General features: G+C 42.7%; 1 protein-coding gene across 1 annotated transcript in view; it reads left to right on the forward strand.

Moving 5' to 3' along the window:
• Positions 1–6,549: 6,549 nt before the first annotated feature.
• UPF2 (UPF2 regulator of nonsense mediated mRNA decay) overlaps positions 6,550–17,625 on the forward strand; it is a 111,134-nt gene continuing 100,058 nt past the window's right edge. Inside the window, exons 1-2 of the mRNA XM_089686335.1 lie at positions 6,550–6,674; positions 13,199–13,266. The gene's annotated coding sequence lies outside the window, so the exon portion shown is untranslated. The remainder of the gene's footprint in view (positions 6,675–13,198; positions 13,267–17,625) is intronic.

The raw sequence follows: 17,625 nt of genomic DNA on the forward strand, positions 1-17,625 counted from the left end.
TTTCTGAAATGCACAGCAACCAGATTGCATGGGACTGTTGTACTATGCGGGCTGATGCAGGCAAATGGACTGCGTTTGCAATGTCCTTAACTTTGCTCTGACACTCGCAACAGATTATGAGGGTAGAGCAACTGGAATGCGGTAAAGGAAGTTGTCTTTTCTACACTACATTCTACTGTGAAAGGGCCCTTATTCTGCCCTCTCATCATATCAACATGCTCCTTTGCACTGTTGCACAATTCATTGGCTCCTTGCACTGCTTTTCACTTTGCCTCTCTCAGCTCTGCTGTACAGGTGCTGCAAGGGGCTGATACTAAGTCAAATTCAGGTACTTACATTGTTTGTGTTAAAAAAAACATTAAAGTGGAACTTTACAGCATATATTAGAAATGGGTGAAAGACAGCTCATACATATTCGGAACTAAACCTTCCTTTCCTTTTCAACTAAGGAAGCTGCCATTCTATCCTCTGTTTGATCTGCAACTGTCATGGTGCTGCACATGTGATCAGTTATGATACCAGCCATTTGATAGTTTGGTTGGGAACACAAGCAAATGTGACAGTTGGCTTTCACATTTTAAAGTTATTTAAGGCATTTCAAAAAAGAGTTACATTCCAGGCATGCCAGGAATGTAACTGTCACATCTGCTTGTGCTCTCAACCAAACTGTCAAACCATCAAATGGCTGGTGTCATAACTGATCACATGTGCAGCACCATGACAGTTGCAGAGGCTAAAGTGAGGTACATACTATGAGAAAATTGAAGAACAATTCTGTATCAATTGTCCGATTTTCATATAGCGTGTATACAACTTTCAACATCCAATTCAAACTTTCCAAACAAAAATTTTCGAAGGGACAAACGCCAAAATGTGTCTTGTACGTGAACGATTTTCATTTAATGTGTACTGTTTTCGTATGACAAAAATGTCTCTGATTGCCGTTAATACCTGTAATGAAATTTTTTTGTCATCAGAGGCTTTATTTTAGAAGCTAATTAACCAGTTGCCGCCCTATGGCCAAATCGCGGCCGGGCGAACACTTAGTCCCTCCGGAAGGGCGTCATATGATGTCCTTCCTGGATCGCGCGTGCCTGCAGGGTCGCACTGCGGTGAGATCTATCTCCGATGACAGATCTGTGTACCGGCCCCGTTGCCAGTACCATGTGACCTATCACAGCAGGTCACATGACAGTTGTATACAATGGATGGCTTCCTTTCATGCCATCCATTGTATACAAGTTTGTCTAGCTGTGAATGGTCATATCGATCACATGCACAGGCTGGGCCAATCACAGACCATTTGTGTCATGTGATTAGCTGTGGCCAATCACAGCTAATCACAACAAAAAAACCTGAATGAATCGATTACATTCAGTTAAATGCTTGCTTATAGCAAATAAATTATTTATATAATCAATCAAATTGATTATATAAATATATATATATAAAAAAATATACTCAGCACTTGCCCAAAGTAGTACAATCTTACTATGGTAACATTGTACTACTTTGGCATTTGTCAAAAAATTACAACTTCAAAAAACTCACCATGCCTCTTATGAAATACGTCGGACTGTCTACTTTGCAAAAAGGGGTCAGTTGGAGGATATCTGTTCTGTTCTGACATTTTTGGGCCTCAAGAAATTCGATTGGCTGTGAGTACTTCAGGATTGATCAATTTTCAGATATATCCCATAGTTTGTGAACTCTATAACTTTCCTACAGACTAAATAATAAACACTGATTTAGGTTACTTTCACCAAAGACATGTAGCAGAATACATCTTGGCCTAAATTTATGAAGAACAATTATTTATTTGCAAACTTTTATAACAGAAACAAAGAAAAGCGTGGGTGTTTTTTTCAAAATTCTCAGTCTTTTTTTGTTAATTTAGCAAACAATAAAAATCCCAGTGGTGATTAAATACATCCGAACCAAAAGAAAGCTCTAGTTGTGTGAACAAAATGATAAAATTTTAGCTTGGGTACAGTGTTGCATAACCGTGCAATTGTCATTCAAAGTGTGAGAGTACTGAAATCTGAAATTGGTTTGGGCAGTAAGGGGGTATAAGTGCCTGGTATTAAAGTGGTTAAAGCAGCACCAAACCCTCCTAATCCTTTATGGCCAGTCTTGTGACCTCCATCAGTGTCCCACTGAGCACTGGTTAAAGCTTGTAGGAGGAGTTTCATTCTTCCCTGATTGTCCCATGAGGCTGCAGGACCCCAGACCCCCTGCCTGGATAGTGCTAATTGACCCTGTGCTGATCACATGCACCCTCCCAAAGAAAAAAAAAATCTCTAGCAATACACACCAAACTGAGCATGTGCAGCTTGTCCACAAACCTCTGTTCTAGCAAGAGATATACAGGGGACAGTAGAAGGAGGGGAGGATCAGAGGAGACAGCATCAAACATCCTTTTTACCCAATTCAGAGGATTAACCCCTCAGGTTCCATAATGATTATAACAAGCATGCTTTACTTAAGGTGGGAATACACAATTAGAAAATCGACCAATCGGTCATCTGACGACCGAGAGGCGTTCATTCATTGGTCGAAATCGTGGCCCACATTAACCAATCAAAAAAAAATCGTTCATCAGGCAATACGTAGTGTTGACGTCTTCTGTACAAGTGGAAGTGATGCAGTGTGCATGTGACCTTGTAGCCACGCCCTTCTGGCCAGAATACACAACAATTACCAGCAATGAGTATAATATAGTTTATTACATTCCCTATATACATAAATAGTGATACATAAAAATATAATATGCAGAATTCTGGTATCATTATCTCATTAGGCCAATCTACTTTTAACATTTGGATTTTTCGTTCATGTTTATGAAGATTCCTTGGACATAAACACCCGAGTCATCTTCTGTTTCTGCTCATGCGTGATAGCGCGTGATAGATTGTTTTCGTATGACCGTCATTCCACTGCATAGAAAATCGGTCGTTCCTATGCGAAAAGACAAAAATTTTCACTGTTGTTCAACTGGATTTTTTGGTTCGCAATATCGTTATCGGTTAAAACATCCTGCTCATCAACGAAGAGAAAACCGTTCGATAAGCGGTTCCGCAAGCTTTTTCCTACGATTTTCTTATCGTGTGTACAGGACATTGGTGTTGCCACCTCATCCATTTAAAACCGAACACATATTAATTACACAAGATCTGTGGTTGATTAACCACTTGCCTACCAGGCACTTATACCCCCTTCCTTACCAGGCCAATTTTCAGCTTTCAGCGCTGCCGCACTTTGATTGACAATTGCGCGGTCATGCAACATTGTACCCATATGAAATTTTGATCATTTTTTTCTCACAAATAGAGCTTTCATTTGGTGGTATTTAATCGCCACTGGGCGCTTTACTTTTTGCGCTATAAATTAAAAAAAGTGCAAAAAATTTGAAAAAAAAAAAAGTTTATTTGTATCTTTTATAAAATTTTTCAAACAGGTATTTTTTCTCCTTCACTGATTTGCGTTGATGAGGCGGCACTGATGGGCACTGATAGGCGGCACTGATGGGCACTGATAGGCAGCACTAAAGGGCACTGATAGGCAGTACTAATGAGGTGGCACGGATAGGCGGCACTGATAGACAGCACTAATTAGGGGTCACGGATAGGCGGCACTGATATGCAGCACTGATAGGCGGCACTGATAGGTGACACTGATGATGGGTACTGATAGACGGCACTGACTGGCATCACTTCTGGGCACTGACTGGCGGCACTGACTGGCACAACCCCTGGGCACAGACTGGCAGCACTGCTGGGCTGCACTGGTGGGTGGCACTGGTGGGCAGCACTGGTGGGTGGGCACAGGTGGGTGGCACTGGTGGGCACAGGTGGGCACAGGTGGGTGGGCACAGGTGGGTGGCACTGCTGGGCACATGTAGGTGGCACTTCTGGGCACAGGTAGGTGGCACTGCAGAGTGGCACAGATGGGTGCACTGCTGGGCACAGGTGGGTGCACTGCTGGGCACAGGTGGGGGCACTGCTGGGAACGGGTGGGCGGGGCTAGTGGGCGCACTGCTGGGCGGAACTTGGGGGTGTCACTGCTGGGCACCGATCATCAGGGCACTGATCATCAGTGCCCTGATGATCGGTGCCGATCCCCGCTCTGACAACTGCCGGTTCTCGGCAGTACTTTCCTCACGATCTGACAGCGTGAGGAAAGTGCAGCCGAGAACCGGCACTTGCATTTCCCTGTGATCAGCGTGTCATTGGACACCGCTGATCACGTGGTAAAAGGCCGGTGGGATCGGCCTTTCAGCACATCACGTGATCAGCTGTGTCCGTAGGACACAGCGATCACGGAGATCGCCGGGTGCGCGCCCCCTGGGTCGCGCCAGAGAGCGCGTTCTGGGAGGACGTCATATGACGTCCACTCAGAACTGGCCGGCCGCGGTGAAGCCGTCATTCGGCTATGCGCGGTCGGCAAGAGGTTAAGGTGGTAAATAAACTCACCTAGGTCTTTATCTGCAGTAAATTAGCCTCAGAACCCTGTAATTAATGTGTTCAGTTTTGAAGGGATGGTCAATGGGACCCAATGGTCCTTGCTCTACCTCAGAAGAAGTGCGTGCGCACGAAACGCGTCAGGGGGCCTGTGGACGTCGTTGACACTACGCCGCCGGTGCCATGTGGGGGCCCGGCGGCCACCTATAATTTTAAGAGGGTCAGTGGGTCACTTTAACTTGCCACCTGATTACATGTTTTTTACTTGGTTTTTTAAAATAAATTGAGGTAATATACTACACTATGAGTATCTCTCTGTGTCCTCTGTGAGGGGTCTCTCTCCCAATTTCACAGCCACAGAGTGATTTCAATCCCAGCCCTGGTTCCATTGAAGAGGAATATCCTATCCTGGGAGCTTCCTGGTCTGCAGGATTTCGCTTTTCCACAAGAGGGCGTTCTCATCATCCATTTCAGCACATATCCATTTTCTGACCAGAGGGAGAGGGGAATCTCCAGGATTTCTTACACACATGCGTACTTTAAATACGCTTCTGGTTAGTTTGCATTCTTTCCATTGACACTGGGAATTAATGAGCACCTTTTCAGGACTATTATTGTGTTGATTTGCATGATTTGATCATTTTACAACGCTGCATTTTACATGTATATGTTTTATGGAGGATTTTTATATGCGTTTATCCTGGATGTTCAGCTGCTGTTTCTTTGAGAGCACTCACTGTGTCTTTTACCTATATGGTTCTGATTTACTATCGCTGTTCTCTAGCTGGTCTAAAACCAATTTTGACTTAAAGGGACACTTTTTGGACACCATGGACGTTTCTCAGTTTCCAGGCAGAAAGAACAGTAAAAATGCAGGCAGGGCACAGCACAAAGCACTAGGGACAAAATGTATGTGAAATGGTTTGATACAGTAATGTTTTACTATGTGATTTTAGTGCATTTAGTGAATGTTACTTTTTGACATTTTTAAATTTCCCGCCAGTTCCGTCCCCGTATGTCCCGACATCGCAGGGAACGGAACCCAGAAGACAGATGCCGGCATCGGCCGGAGGAAATTGCAGGGGACACTGCAGGAGGGACATCGCGGGAGCGAAGGACAAGGTAAGTGCAGAAGGGATCCCGGAGCAACGCTGCAAGGTATTCCCGAGTGTAGCTCGGGGTTACCGCTTGTGGAGCTGAAACTTTACCCCGAGCTACACTCGGGAATACCGCCAGGGAGGTTAAAGTGGTTGTAAAGGCTCAAGTATTTTTACCTTCATGTTTTATGCATGAAAGTAAAAAAACTTCTCACTACAGCATCCCCCCCAGCCCCCATAATATTCACCTAAGCCTCCTCTCAATCCAGCAATGTGCATTGTAGTCTTGGCTATCCCGGGACTCCCTCTTCTCATTGGCTGAGACAGAAGCAGGAGCCATTGGCTCCCACTGTTGTCAATCACAGCCAATAAGAAGAGAGTGGGGGTGAGGGCTGAGCCCTGGCTCCATGTGTGAATGGATGGACGGAGCAGTGGGTGCCCCCATAGCAAGCTACTTGCTGTGGGCGCACCCAACAGAAGGGAGGGGCCAGGAGTGGTGGCAAGGCACCCGAGAACAGGGAAGATCCAGACTGCTCTGCACAAAGCATGTAAGTATAGACATGTTTGTTATTTTACAAAAGAGAAATTACCCTTTAGAATTGTTTTCAGTATGTCTTTTATTTGTTAATAATGAACAAATAATATTAATAATGAGCAGCGGGCTCCCTGAGACGGGACAGTTATTACTAGGGGTCCTCCATGTCACAAAGGTTGAGAACAGCAGCTCTGAATTGCTGGCGGCAGATTTCTCAGCTCCGTTCGTTTACTGTGAACAGAAGCTTCTACTTTAACCAGCAAGCTCTCAGTCACATTTGCAGTCTATGTAGTTGGAGTCACATGACACCAACCCACTTCCTCCCTCACCGAGAGTCATCTGCCAGAAGGGGGCCTTCACTATCTGTCCTTTATACTGCCTGCACATAAAAAGGAACACCATAATAAGTAAAAGAGCCAACAAAATCCATCAACTCTATCGCCGTATTCGGAGAGATCCGATTGGAATAATCCTTGTGGTTCCATGTGTTGTGCACACTACCAACAGGCAGCTGTGTGGCGACCCTGATGACGGGGTCCTAGTGGTGGAGTGGTGCGGGGAGCGGAGTGTTTACAAATTGAGGTAAGAGGCTCGGGGCTGTGTGTTCCGGTAATGTCACTAATGGACCGTTCGGCGGGAGGGTTCGGCTGCTCTGCCGTGCATGGAGGCGGCCTATGAAAACCTCGCTCCGTCGTACTGGGCTTCATGGTTCTACCGCTTCCTGACATCTCCTGGGCCGCATGAGGAGCTGCTGGGGGCGTGAGCGCCATAGGAGCCCTGTGAGGGTAAATGTGTGCCAGGAGCCCGGGAGAAGGTTGCCCTCTGTGTGTATATGTACGTGTGGGGGAAGGGGACAGGTGTGCTGCTTCCTGTACAGTCATCCCAGTCCAGACATTTTCAGGATCACTCGGCTCTAAATCCTCTTTAGTTGTTGGCCCTTTGTACTGCTAGTGACATAACCAGGAGTTTGTGTGAGCCTGAGTGTTGGACACCAAGCATCAGATAACCCGGAGAGGGCTCTAGGGAGAGCTGCGATTGGCCACAGATCCAGCTTGGCTGATCAGGGCCATTCTTTGGCTGAAGTGTGTATACAGTCATGGCCAAAAATATTGCCTCCCCCCCCTGTATTTCTGTCAGATAATGCACCCCTTTGCCCAGAAAATTACAAATGTTTCATGTTTATTTCTTTTGTTTGTATTGGTATGACACAAAGAGGCAAATCTGACACATTCCACCCAAAAATGAACAAAATTATTGGCTCCTTCAATTTTAATATTTGGTAGCACACCCCTTGGAAAATAAACTAACTGAAATCAATTGCTTCCTGTAACCATCAATGAGTTTCTTCCACCTCTCTACTGGAATTTTGGAGTTCTCTTCTTTCTCCAACTGCCACAGGTCTCTCAGATTGAAAGGGTTCCTTTTCCCAACTGCCGTTTTTGAGATCTCTCCATAGGTGCTCTATAGGATTGAGATCTGGACTCACTGCTGGCCAGTTCAGTACTCTCCATCGCTTTGTCTGAAACCATTTCTGGATGCTTTTTGACGTGCGCTTTGGATCATTGTCCTGCTGTAAGATTCGTGACCTCTGATGGAGGCCCAACTTTCTGACACTGTGCCCTACATTGCACCCCAGAATTATTTGGTAACTTCAGATTTCATAATGCCATGCACTCAGTCAAGACATCCAGTGCCTGAAGCAGCAAAGCAACCCCAAACCATTAGTGAACACCCTATATGTGTGACTGTAGGGACTGCATTCTTTTCATTAATGGCCTCATTTTGCTTTTTCTGAAAACAGTAGAATAATGGGCTTTACCAAAAAGGTGTAATTTCGTTTCGTCTGTCCACAACACAATTTTTCCAAAGGGACCTTGGCTGCCTCAGGTAAGTTTTGGCAAGCTCCAATTTGGCTTTTTTATGTTTGTGTCAGCAGTGGCATCCTCCTGGGTCTCCTACCATAGTATGCCTTTTCATTCAGATTGTGACGTATAGTGTGAGCTGACAGAGTTGTACCCTGTGCCTGAAGGTCAGATGGAATTTGTTTGTTGTGCAAGGTTCTTTATCCAACATTTGAACCTTCGTTGCAATCTTTAATCAATTTTTCTCTTTCATTGAAGTCCAGAGAGATTTGCTACCCTGTCATGGACTGTAAACTTCTTGACAATATTGCGCACACTGGACACAGGAACATCAGGAACTCTGGGGATGGACTTGTAACCTTGAGATTGTCCTTTTTTTTTTTTTTTTCCACAATTTGTGTTCAAATCCTCAGACAATACTTTGCTGCACTTTCTCTTCTCCATGCTCCATGTGGCACACAGAGACACAACAGAAAGGTTGAGTCAATTCTTCACCATTTTAACTGGATGCCGATGTGATTTCTAGATTGTCAGCACCTGTTAATCGATACAGGTGAGTTTTATTACTAATGACAGGAGCATCACAAACTTTAAATGCAGTTATTGTGTACAGTTTTGAGAAGGTGCCAATAATTTTGTCCAGTCCATTTTTGGAGTTGTGTGGAATGTGTCAGATTTGGTGTTTTTGTTTCTCCACTTTTTTACCAATACAAACAAAAGAAATACATATGAGCATGCGTAAACATTTGTATTTGCAAAGTGGTGCAGTATCTGACAAATGCAGGGGTGCCAATATTTTTGGTGTGTGTATGTGTATATATGTGTGTGTGTGTGTGTGTGTGTGTTTGTAGAGAGAGAGAGAGACCGATCGATCAATCGATCACGTGGCAGCAACTCAATGCATTAAGGCATCTTGACAGGGTGAGGGCGACTTGCTGACGTTCAAACTGCGCATCAGAATGGGGAAGAAAGGGTATTTAAGTGACTTTGATTGTGACATGGTTGTTGGTGCTAGACGAGTATTTCAGAAATTGATTAACTGGGATTTTCCTGCACAACCATCTCTACAGTTTACAGAGAATGATCTGAAAAAGAGAAAATATCCAGTGAGTGGCAGTTGTGTGGACAAAAATGCCTTGTTGATGTCAGAGGAGAACGGGCAGACTGGTTCAAGATGATAGAAATGCAACAGTAATTCATGGTAATATGAACTAAAATCTCTGAGGAATGTCAAGCACCTTATTGAATCTATGCCATGAAGAATTCAGGCAAAAGGGAGTCCAACCCGCTACTAGCAATGTGTACCTAATAAAGTGATTGAAATAGATATATGCAGTGGGGATCGAAAGTTTGGGCACCCCAGCTAAAAATTTGTATTAATGTGCATAAAGAAGCCAAGGAAAGATGGAAAAATCTCCAAAAGGCATCAAATTACAGATTAGACATTCTTATATTATGTCAACAAAAGTTAGATTTTATTTTCATCATTTACACTTTCAAAATAACAGAAAACAAAAAATGGCGTCTGCAAAAGTTTGGGCACCCTGCAGAGTTAATATCTTGTACTGCCCCCTTTGGCAAGTATCACAGCTTGTAAACGCTTTTTGTAGCCAGCCAAGAGTCTTTCAATTCTTGTTTGAGGTATTTTTGCCCATTCTTCCTTACAAAAGTCTTCCAGTTCTTTGAGATTCCTGGGCTGTCTGTCACGCACTGCTGTTTTAAGGTCTATCCATAGATTTTCAATTATGTTGAGGTCAGGAGATTGTGAAGGCCATGGCAAAACCTTCAGTTTACGCCTCTTGATGTAATCCCCCGTGGATTTTGAGGTGTGTTTAGGATCATTATCCATTTGTAGAAGCTATCCTCTCTTTAACTTCAGCTTTTTCACAGATGGCATCAAGTTACCATCCAAAATTTGCTGAAATTTTATTGAATCCATTTTTCCTTCTACTCGTGAGATGTTCCCTGTGCCACTGGCTGCAACACAACCCCAAAGCATAATTGATCCAACCCCATGCTTAACAGTTGGACAGAGGTTCTTTTCATTAAATTCTGTGCCCCTTCTTCTCCAAACGTACCTTTGCTCATTCCGGCCAAAAAGTTCAATTTTAACCTCATTGGTCCACAGAACTTGTTTCCAAAATGCATCAGGCTTGTCCTATATGTTCATTTGCAAAGTTCAAACGATGGTTTTTGTGGTGAGGACGTAGAAGAGGTTTTCTTCTGATGACTCTTCCATGAAGACCATATTTGTACAAGTATCTCTTTATAGTGGAATAGTGTACCACAACTCCAGTGTCTGCCAGATCTTTCTGGAGGGATCGTGCAGTCAAACGTGGGTTTTGAATTTTTTTTCTCACAATCCTGCGAGCTGTTCTGTCTGATATTTTTCTTGGTCTTCCAGATCTTGCTTTAACTTCCACTGTTCCTGATGACTGCCATTTCTTAATTACATTCCGAACAGAGGATATTGACATCTGAAAACGCTTTGCTATCTTCTTATAGCCTTCTCCAGCTTTGTGAGCGTCAACTATTTTCAGTTTGTTTTCTAGACAACTGCTTAGAAGAACCCATGGTGCTGATTGTTGGGGCAAGGTCAGATGAGTCTGGGCATTTAAAACCTTTGAGATTGACATCACCTGGTCTTCCCAGACAATGATTGAGAACAATCCATGACACTGGCAGGTCTCAGCTTGGCAAAGGGGGCAGTGCATGCTATAAATTCTGCGGGGTGCCCAAACTTTTGCAGACGCCATTTTTTTGTTTTCTGTTATTTTGAAAGTGTAAATGATGGAAATAAAATCTAACTTATGTTGACATATAAGAATGTCTAATCTGTAATTTGATGCCTTTTGGAGATTTTTCCATCTTTCCTTGGCTTCTTTATGCACATTAATACACATTTTTAGCTGGGGTGCCCAAACTTTCGATCCCCACTGTATATCTATCTATGTATGTATGTGTGTATGTATGACTTTCAGTATGAGAGTGCCAACATCCCTCAAGTTATAAAACTATCCACCAGAGCAATATTGGGACATTTCAGGCACTCCAAGGACAGAGAATTATATAAATAAAAAACATAATATTTATTAATACAAAAATCATAAAGACACATTCAGTAAAAGCATAAAGGCCCCTGGTGCCCAACCCGCAGCCCTCTGGGCCCCTACAGACACAAATCTGTAATTCTCTACTGCTTTGTTATAGCAGTGATTTCTGCCAGTCTCATGTAATATGTCTGCAGTCTATGGTTGTCTCCTGAGGCATGTCCTCGGTCTCCCAACAGCTCCTATAGCATAATGGAAAGGACGTACGCCGTATCAACCTCCCTTATGAGTGTAGTGATGTTGGCTTCAGCTGCTGCTCCAGCTATGCCCTCTGACACCTTTTCGCCCCCAGTGGGTGGGGCATGGCTGGAGTGGCAGCTGAGGCCAAAACCGCTACGCTTATTGGGGAGGTTGATACAGCGTCCTTCATTTCCATTGTTCTGAACCTGTGTAAGGACGCCGGCTCCCATTCTTTACCAGCTGGCTTATTCGACGTTCTATGGCTTTGAGCAGCGCTACAAGTTCAGTCAACTCCTGTAGCATGTTCACAATCTCTGAAAGTCTCCTGCAGAATGTCCAGAGTCTCTGACCATCACTTGTATCATCAACTGTTAACACAAACAGAAGGGAACTAATGCCTAGTACATTACCCAACAGGCTTTATTAAAATACATAATCCAAGACCTACAAAGATTTTGTAAATCAAAACGTATATAATCGCATAGATTCGATGCAGCGCTAGGGTGATGCCACACTGCCCAAATCGTAAAGCATATGGATCAATTTGCGCATTTCAGAGGTTGTAAACCTCTAAACTGCGTAAGTTAATTTCTGTCTCCTTTACAATTTGTGCAGCGTGGCATCATCCCATTGCCAAATCAAATCTATGCAATTTATATATATTTGATTTACAACACCTTTTGTGAGTATGTTTTGGAGTATGCATTTTAACCACTTGCCCTCCAGAGGATTTACACTCCCCCCTTCCTAACCAGGCCGTTTTTTGCAATACAGCGCTGCGTTACTTAAACAGACAATTGCGCGGTCATGCAACGCTGCACCAAAATGACATTTACGTCCATTTTTTTTCCCTTCAAATAGAGCTTTCTTTCAGTGGTATTTGATCACCTGTGCGGTTTTTATTTTTTGTGCTATAAACAAAAAAAATTGACAATTTTGAGAAAAAAAAACAATATTTTTGACTTTTTGCTAATAAACATGTCCAGTAATAAAAAATTTTAAAAATCAATTTTCATCAATTTAGGCCAAAATGTATTCTGCTACATGTCTTTGCTAAAAAAATATTCCAATACATGTAAATTAATTGGTTTATGTGACAGATTTAGTGTTTACAAATGGTGGTATAGATACTAGAATAGTTCGTGTTTTTTTTTTTTTTTTTGCTTTCTTTTTTTTTTTTGTTATTTACTAGTAATGGCAGCGATCAGCAGCTTATAGTGGGACTGCAGCAGGCATTGTGACACTGGGGGGAACTGGCTTGGTGTCCTTGACCTCCCCAGTGACACCAATACAGTGATCAGTGCTAATACAAAACAATGACCCTGTACTAATGGCATTGGACAGGAACGGGTTAACATGAGGGGCGATCAAAGGGTTAACTGTGTGCTGTTTCACTATGTTGGCTGTATGTATGCTTCACTGTGGACACACTGCTTTGTATGGTTCTACTATGCAGAGCCATACAAATCAGTGTGCAGGAGGTATCGGTAGAGATCTGTGTTTATACACAGGTCTCTTCTGCCGTCGGAGATACTTGGCAATCACTGGCCGGGACCCGGTGATTGACAGCCGAGGCCGGGAATAGCAGTGCGGGTAGGGCACATGCGTTCCCTACCCTGAACTGCAAAATCACGTGCATATATACATGATTTTACACACCCATTCTGCCCTGTAGCAGTATTTCTGCTATAGGGCGGTGTGGAAACGGTTTATAAAGCTTGTTGGGTAATGCACTAGGCGTTTGCAGCCTCCTGTTTGTGTTTACAATTTTTGTCAAGATTCCCCTGTCTGAGGAGGGCTGCATCATTGAAATATTACTGATTAAAAGCTGGATACCCATTGGATGTTTTGTCAGGGCTTTGTGATACCAGGTTAGTGTTTACTCTGCAGGAAGATGTGTAATTCTAGATCCAGTGAAAAGATTTTTTTTTTTTTTTTTTTTTTTTTGCTTTAGGGTCCTTGCACTTGGTACTGATGTATGAACTCCGGATCTTCCTGGCAGAAAGTTCCTGTGCAAAAAACGTGAGTATGGTCTGTATAGTGTACATTTACTCGCATACACTATTAAAAAAGATTTAGCTCTCAGGATGCCAAATATTCTAATATAATCTACTATTGATGGGGAAGGTATAATTCACACATGTGGTTTAAAAACTGTTGCAATAGAAGTCAGTAGCCTGTAATCTGCACCTGAACTGGACTGCACTGCTCAGAAATCTTACATGACTTTTTCAATCCGCACTGCCAGTGCATCAGACATGCACTATATTGCCAAACGTTTTGTGACACCCCTCCAAATCATTGGATTCTGATGTTCCAATCACCTCCATGGCCACAGGTGTAAAAAAAAATCAAGAACCTAGGCATGCAGGCTGCTTCTACAAACATTTGTGAAAGAATGGATCACTCTCAAAAGCTCAGTGAATTCATGCGTGGTACCGTGATAGGTTGCCACCTGTGCAATAAGTCCTTCTGTGAAGTTTCCTTGCTACTAAATATTCCACAGCCAACTGTTAGTGGTTTTACAACAAAGTGGGAGCAACAGCAACTCAGCCACGAAGTGGTAGATCACGTAAAATGACAGAGTGGGGTCAGCACATGCTGAAGCGCACAGTGAGCAGAAGTCAGCAACTGTCTGCAGAGTCAATAACTAAACACCTCCAAACTTCGAGACTATGGACAAACGGGCTCCGCTTCCATCCTGGTACATGTGCAGCCTGATGGACGCCCAGCATTGGCGTATGTATCCGTGTCCCCTGCTGGACTAGGTGTATGGCGCCAATGCGTCTGACTGTCACTAAGTCTACTTTATAGTATTATCTTGGACATGACTGTCTATTCAACAGATCACTACCACTCATCCTGGTTACAAGTGTCATTTTTTTTTAAGTGTGTGGCAACACAATATAGCATCAAGATTTGGTGCCTGTATAAGCAATTTACTTTATATTGCACATGTCTCTTATTGATTCTGGCCTTGAGCTGGATTTTTCATACATATTATCGGGCTCCTTAACCCATTTTTTACTGGTGCCTATGTCAACTGTATTGCATGTTTGATGTATAGCCTATAATGGTGATAATGTTTTGATTACATCCCCTATATCAGTGGTTCTCAACCTTCCTAATGCCGTGACCCTTTAATACAGTTCCTCATGTTGTGGTGACCCCCAACCATAAAATTATTTACCCAGTAATTATAATTCATGAGTGTCGTTTTACCTCCAATACTGCTGCTTTCAACACAGTAGCTGCTTTTAACAGAGTAGCTGCTTTCAACACAGCAGCTGCTTTCTACACAGTAGCTGCTCTTTACACATCGGAAATATGTGTTTTCTGATGGTCTTAGGGGACCCCTGTGAAAGGGTCGTTCGACCCCCAAAGGGGTCGCGACCCACAGGTTGAGAACCACTGCCCTATATGGTGGTGTTACCTGTGTGTGTCTGTGCTGCATATATACTAGACTTAGTGTCATTACATTCACAGCACTACTTGTATTCATGACTGGTCATGACATCTTGCTTTTTAAATAATTTTTTGGTTTTAGGTCATACTTTTTTGTATTGTCTCATCTTGTGGTGATGGCTAACTGAAGTATTTACCTAAATGTCTATATATGCATTGTTTGCAATAAAGCATAATTTTTGGGTATCGCTTTCTGTTCATGATGTAACCGCTTTTCTTGTGAATTCCTTTTTCATATCCCCCCTTTTTTTTCTGTCTGTTTTTTTGGTTACTTGGCAGATAATATACGTTCAGCGATATGGTAAATTTACAGGGCCTCATGCTCTTTTTGTTTATTTCACATGGACACAGTAGCCCATAAATCAGAAATGGAGTGCCACAGTTGATAAATTGTTTAATGGTGTATTTCTTGCCATCAGCACCTGTGTAGTTTGCGCTTGCGATGCCAAGTGATGTCAAAAGTGCCGCAGTTGGAAATGCAACATCTATAGGCTCCTTTTTGGTCAAAGAGTCAGCTTTTGAGAGCCTATTTGTCTTGCATAGCCTACTGGGGGCTACAATACTTCTAAGATCTCTGGGTTTTCTGAAAATCAGATTGGGCATATCAGGGAGCGGTCACCAAAAGCAGTGTAATTTTTAAGGATCTTCCAACTTTTAGATACAATGTGTTTAATTTCCAAAGATTTACTGTTGAATCTCGTACAAAACCGCACTTGCACTTTGGTGGTGGTATTTGGACTTGTGGATTTTTTGGGGTTGGTCTGATTGCTGAGTTCTATGGGATTGTTGTTGTATAGATATAAATATTTGTTGAATGCTGTTTCAATATGGGGGTTGTTATATCCCTTCTCCTTAAATTTACTTTTAAGGATGGAGCTTTGTTCAATGTAATCTTGTTCAAGAGCACATGTACGTTTTTTAGTCTACAGAATTGTCCATAGGGCACATTTTTTTTTATCCACTGCGGATGGTGATTACTTTCTGCATGTAGATACGAGTTCCCAGCTGTAGGTTTAAATTGTGTTTTCAAACAAATGTTGCCCCAAGTATCGTGTCTCAATTCAAGGTCTAAGAAGACTAGTTGGTTCTCTTTTATTTCATGAGTGTATGTAATCCCGTAAGGATTTTCATCACAAGGGTTTAGAAAACCTTGTAGCTGGGAATCCGTGCCTTTCCAGATGATTAGAATGTCATCTATATATCTGGCATATAGAATGAAATTCTCACTAAATGGATTGTTGACCCAAACGTAGTGGTTTTCCCATTAGCCCATAAATAAGTTTGCATAACTGGGGGCAAATCTAGCTCCCATGGCAGTGCCCTGTATCTGTTGATAATGCATGTCCAAAAATGAAAAATGGTTATTTTATAGGGATAATTCTATGCAGGCATAAAGAAACTGAGCTTGTGTGTATTGGAATGGTAGATATTTTGCTAAAAACTTTTTTGGCTCGAAGGCCATAATTGTGTTTTGATCAAGGTGTACAATGATACTGCATTCAATGCATCATGCTGCCGCTCTTCCAATTTTACACAGGCGTGCGTTCCATGGGTGGTTTAGCGCTCTTGGGAGACGTTGGTTGTGGCTGGAACGCATTGCGCATCTGCGTTCTGACGACTCCCACTGGCTTGCATTCCACCAACACCTGGAGCCGCCACTGAAGTCCCCCCAATTATTCATCTCCACCACTAACTTCTTTATGACCAGTTCTCTAACTCTACAAATCCTTACCTACCCCAACCATTAGAGGAAATGTAAAAACTTTCACTCTGACACTTTCTGGTCCATCGATCAGATGTGAGTACTTCTTAGATGTTGTTGTTTAAGGTATTTTAAAGTTTTTTTACTAATGCTTTTTATGTGCTGTAATGGTCAATCTTGTCATATAAGCATTTTACTTGAAATACTGCATGTATGGATTCGTGCAGTATGCATGTTGTACCTGATGACAATTTCACTGTTTCATTCAAGCATGTTTACCCTGACGCCTACACCCCTCCCCCTTGTTCTCACATATCCAGCCCATATGGGAGTGTTATACAGAAAAAAATATATATATATATATACAGGTGAAACTCGAAAAATTAGAATATCGTGCAAAAGTTCATTTATTTCAGTAATGCAGCTTAAAAGGTGAAACTAATATATGAGATACTCATTACATACAAAGCAAGATAATTCAAGCCGTGATTTGTCACCATTGTGATGATTATGGCTTACAGCTCATGAAAACCCCAAATCCACAATCTCAGAAAATTAGAATATTATGAAAAGGTGCAATATTATCTGCTCAAAGTGTCCCACTCTAATCAGCTAATTAAGCCATAACACCTGCAAAGGGTGCCTGAGCCTTTAAATGGTCTCTCAGTCTGGTTCAGTAGGAATCACAATCATGGGAAAGACTGCTGACCTGACAGTTGTGCAGAAAACCATCATTGACGCCCTCCATAAGGAGGGAAAGCCTCAAAAGGTAATTGCAAAAGAAGTTGGATGTTCCGAAAGTGCTGTATCAAAGCACATTAATAGAAAGTTATGTGAAAGGGAAAAGTTTGGCAGAAAAAAGGTGCACAAGTGGCAGGGATGACCGCAGCCTGGAGAGGAATGTCAGAAAAAGGCCATTCAAAAGTGTTGGGGACTTTCACAAGGAGTATACTGAGGCTGGAGTCAGTGCATCAAGAGCCACCATACACAGACGGATCCTGGACATGGGCTTCAAATGTCGTATTCCTCTTGTCAAGTCGCTCCTGAACCACAAACAACGTCAGAAGCGTCTTACCTGGGCTAAAGAAAAACAGACCTGGTCTGTTGCTCAGTGGTCCAAAGTCCTCTTTTCTGTTGAGAGTAACTTTGCATCTCATTTGGAAACCAAGGACCCAGAGTATGGAGGAAGAATGGAGAGGCACACACTGCAAGAT

The sequence above is a fragment of the Staurois parvus genome, unplaced genomic scaffold (genome assembly GCF_062004578.1).
Source record: "Staurois parvus isolate SC_StPar_1 unplaced genomic scaffold, SC_StPar_1.0 ptg000019l, whole genome shotgun sequence".
In the NCBI taxonomy this organism is placed as follows: Eukaryota; Metazoa; Chordata; class Amphibia; order Anura; family Ranidae; genus Staurois; species Staurois parvus.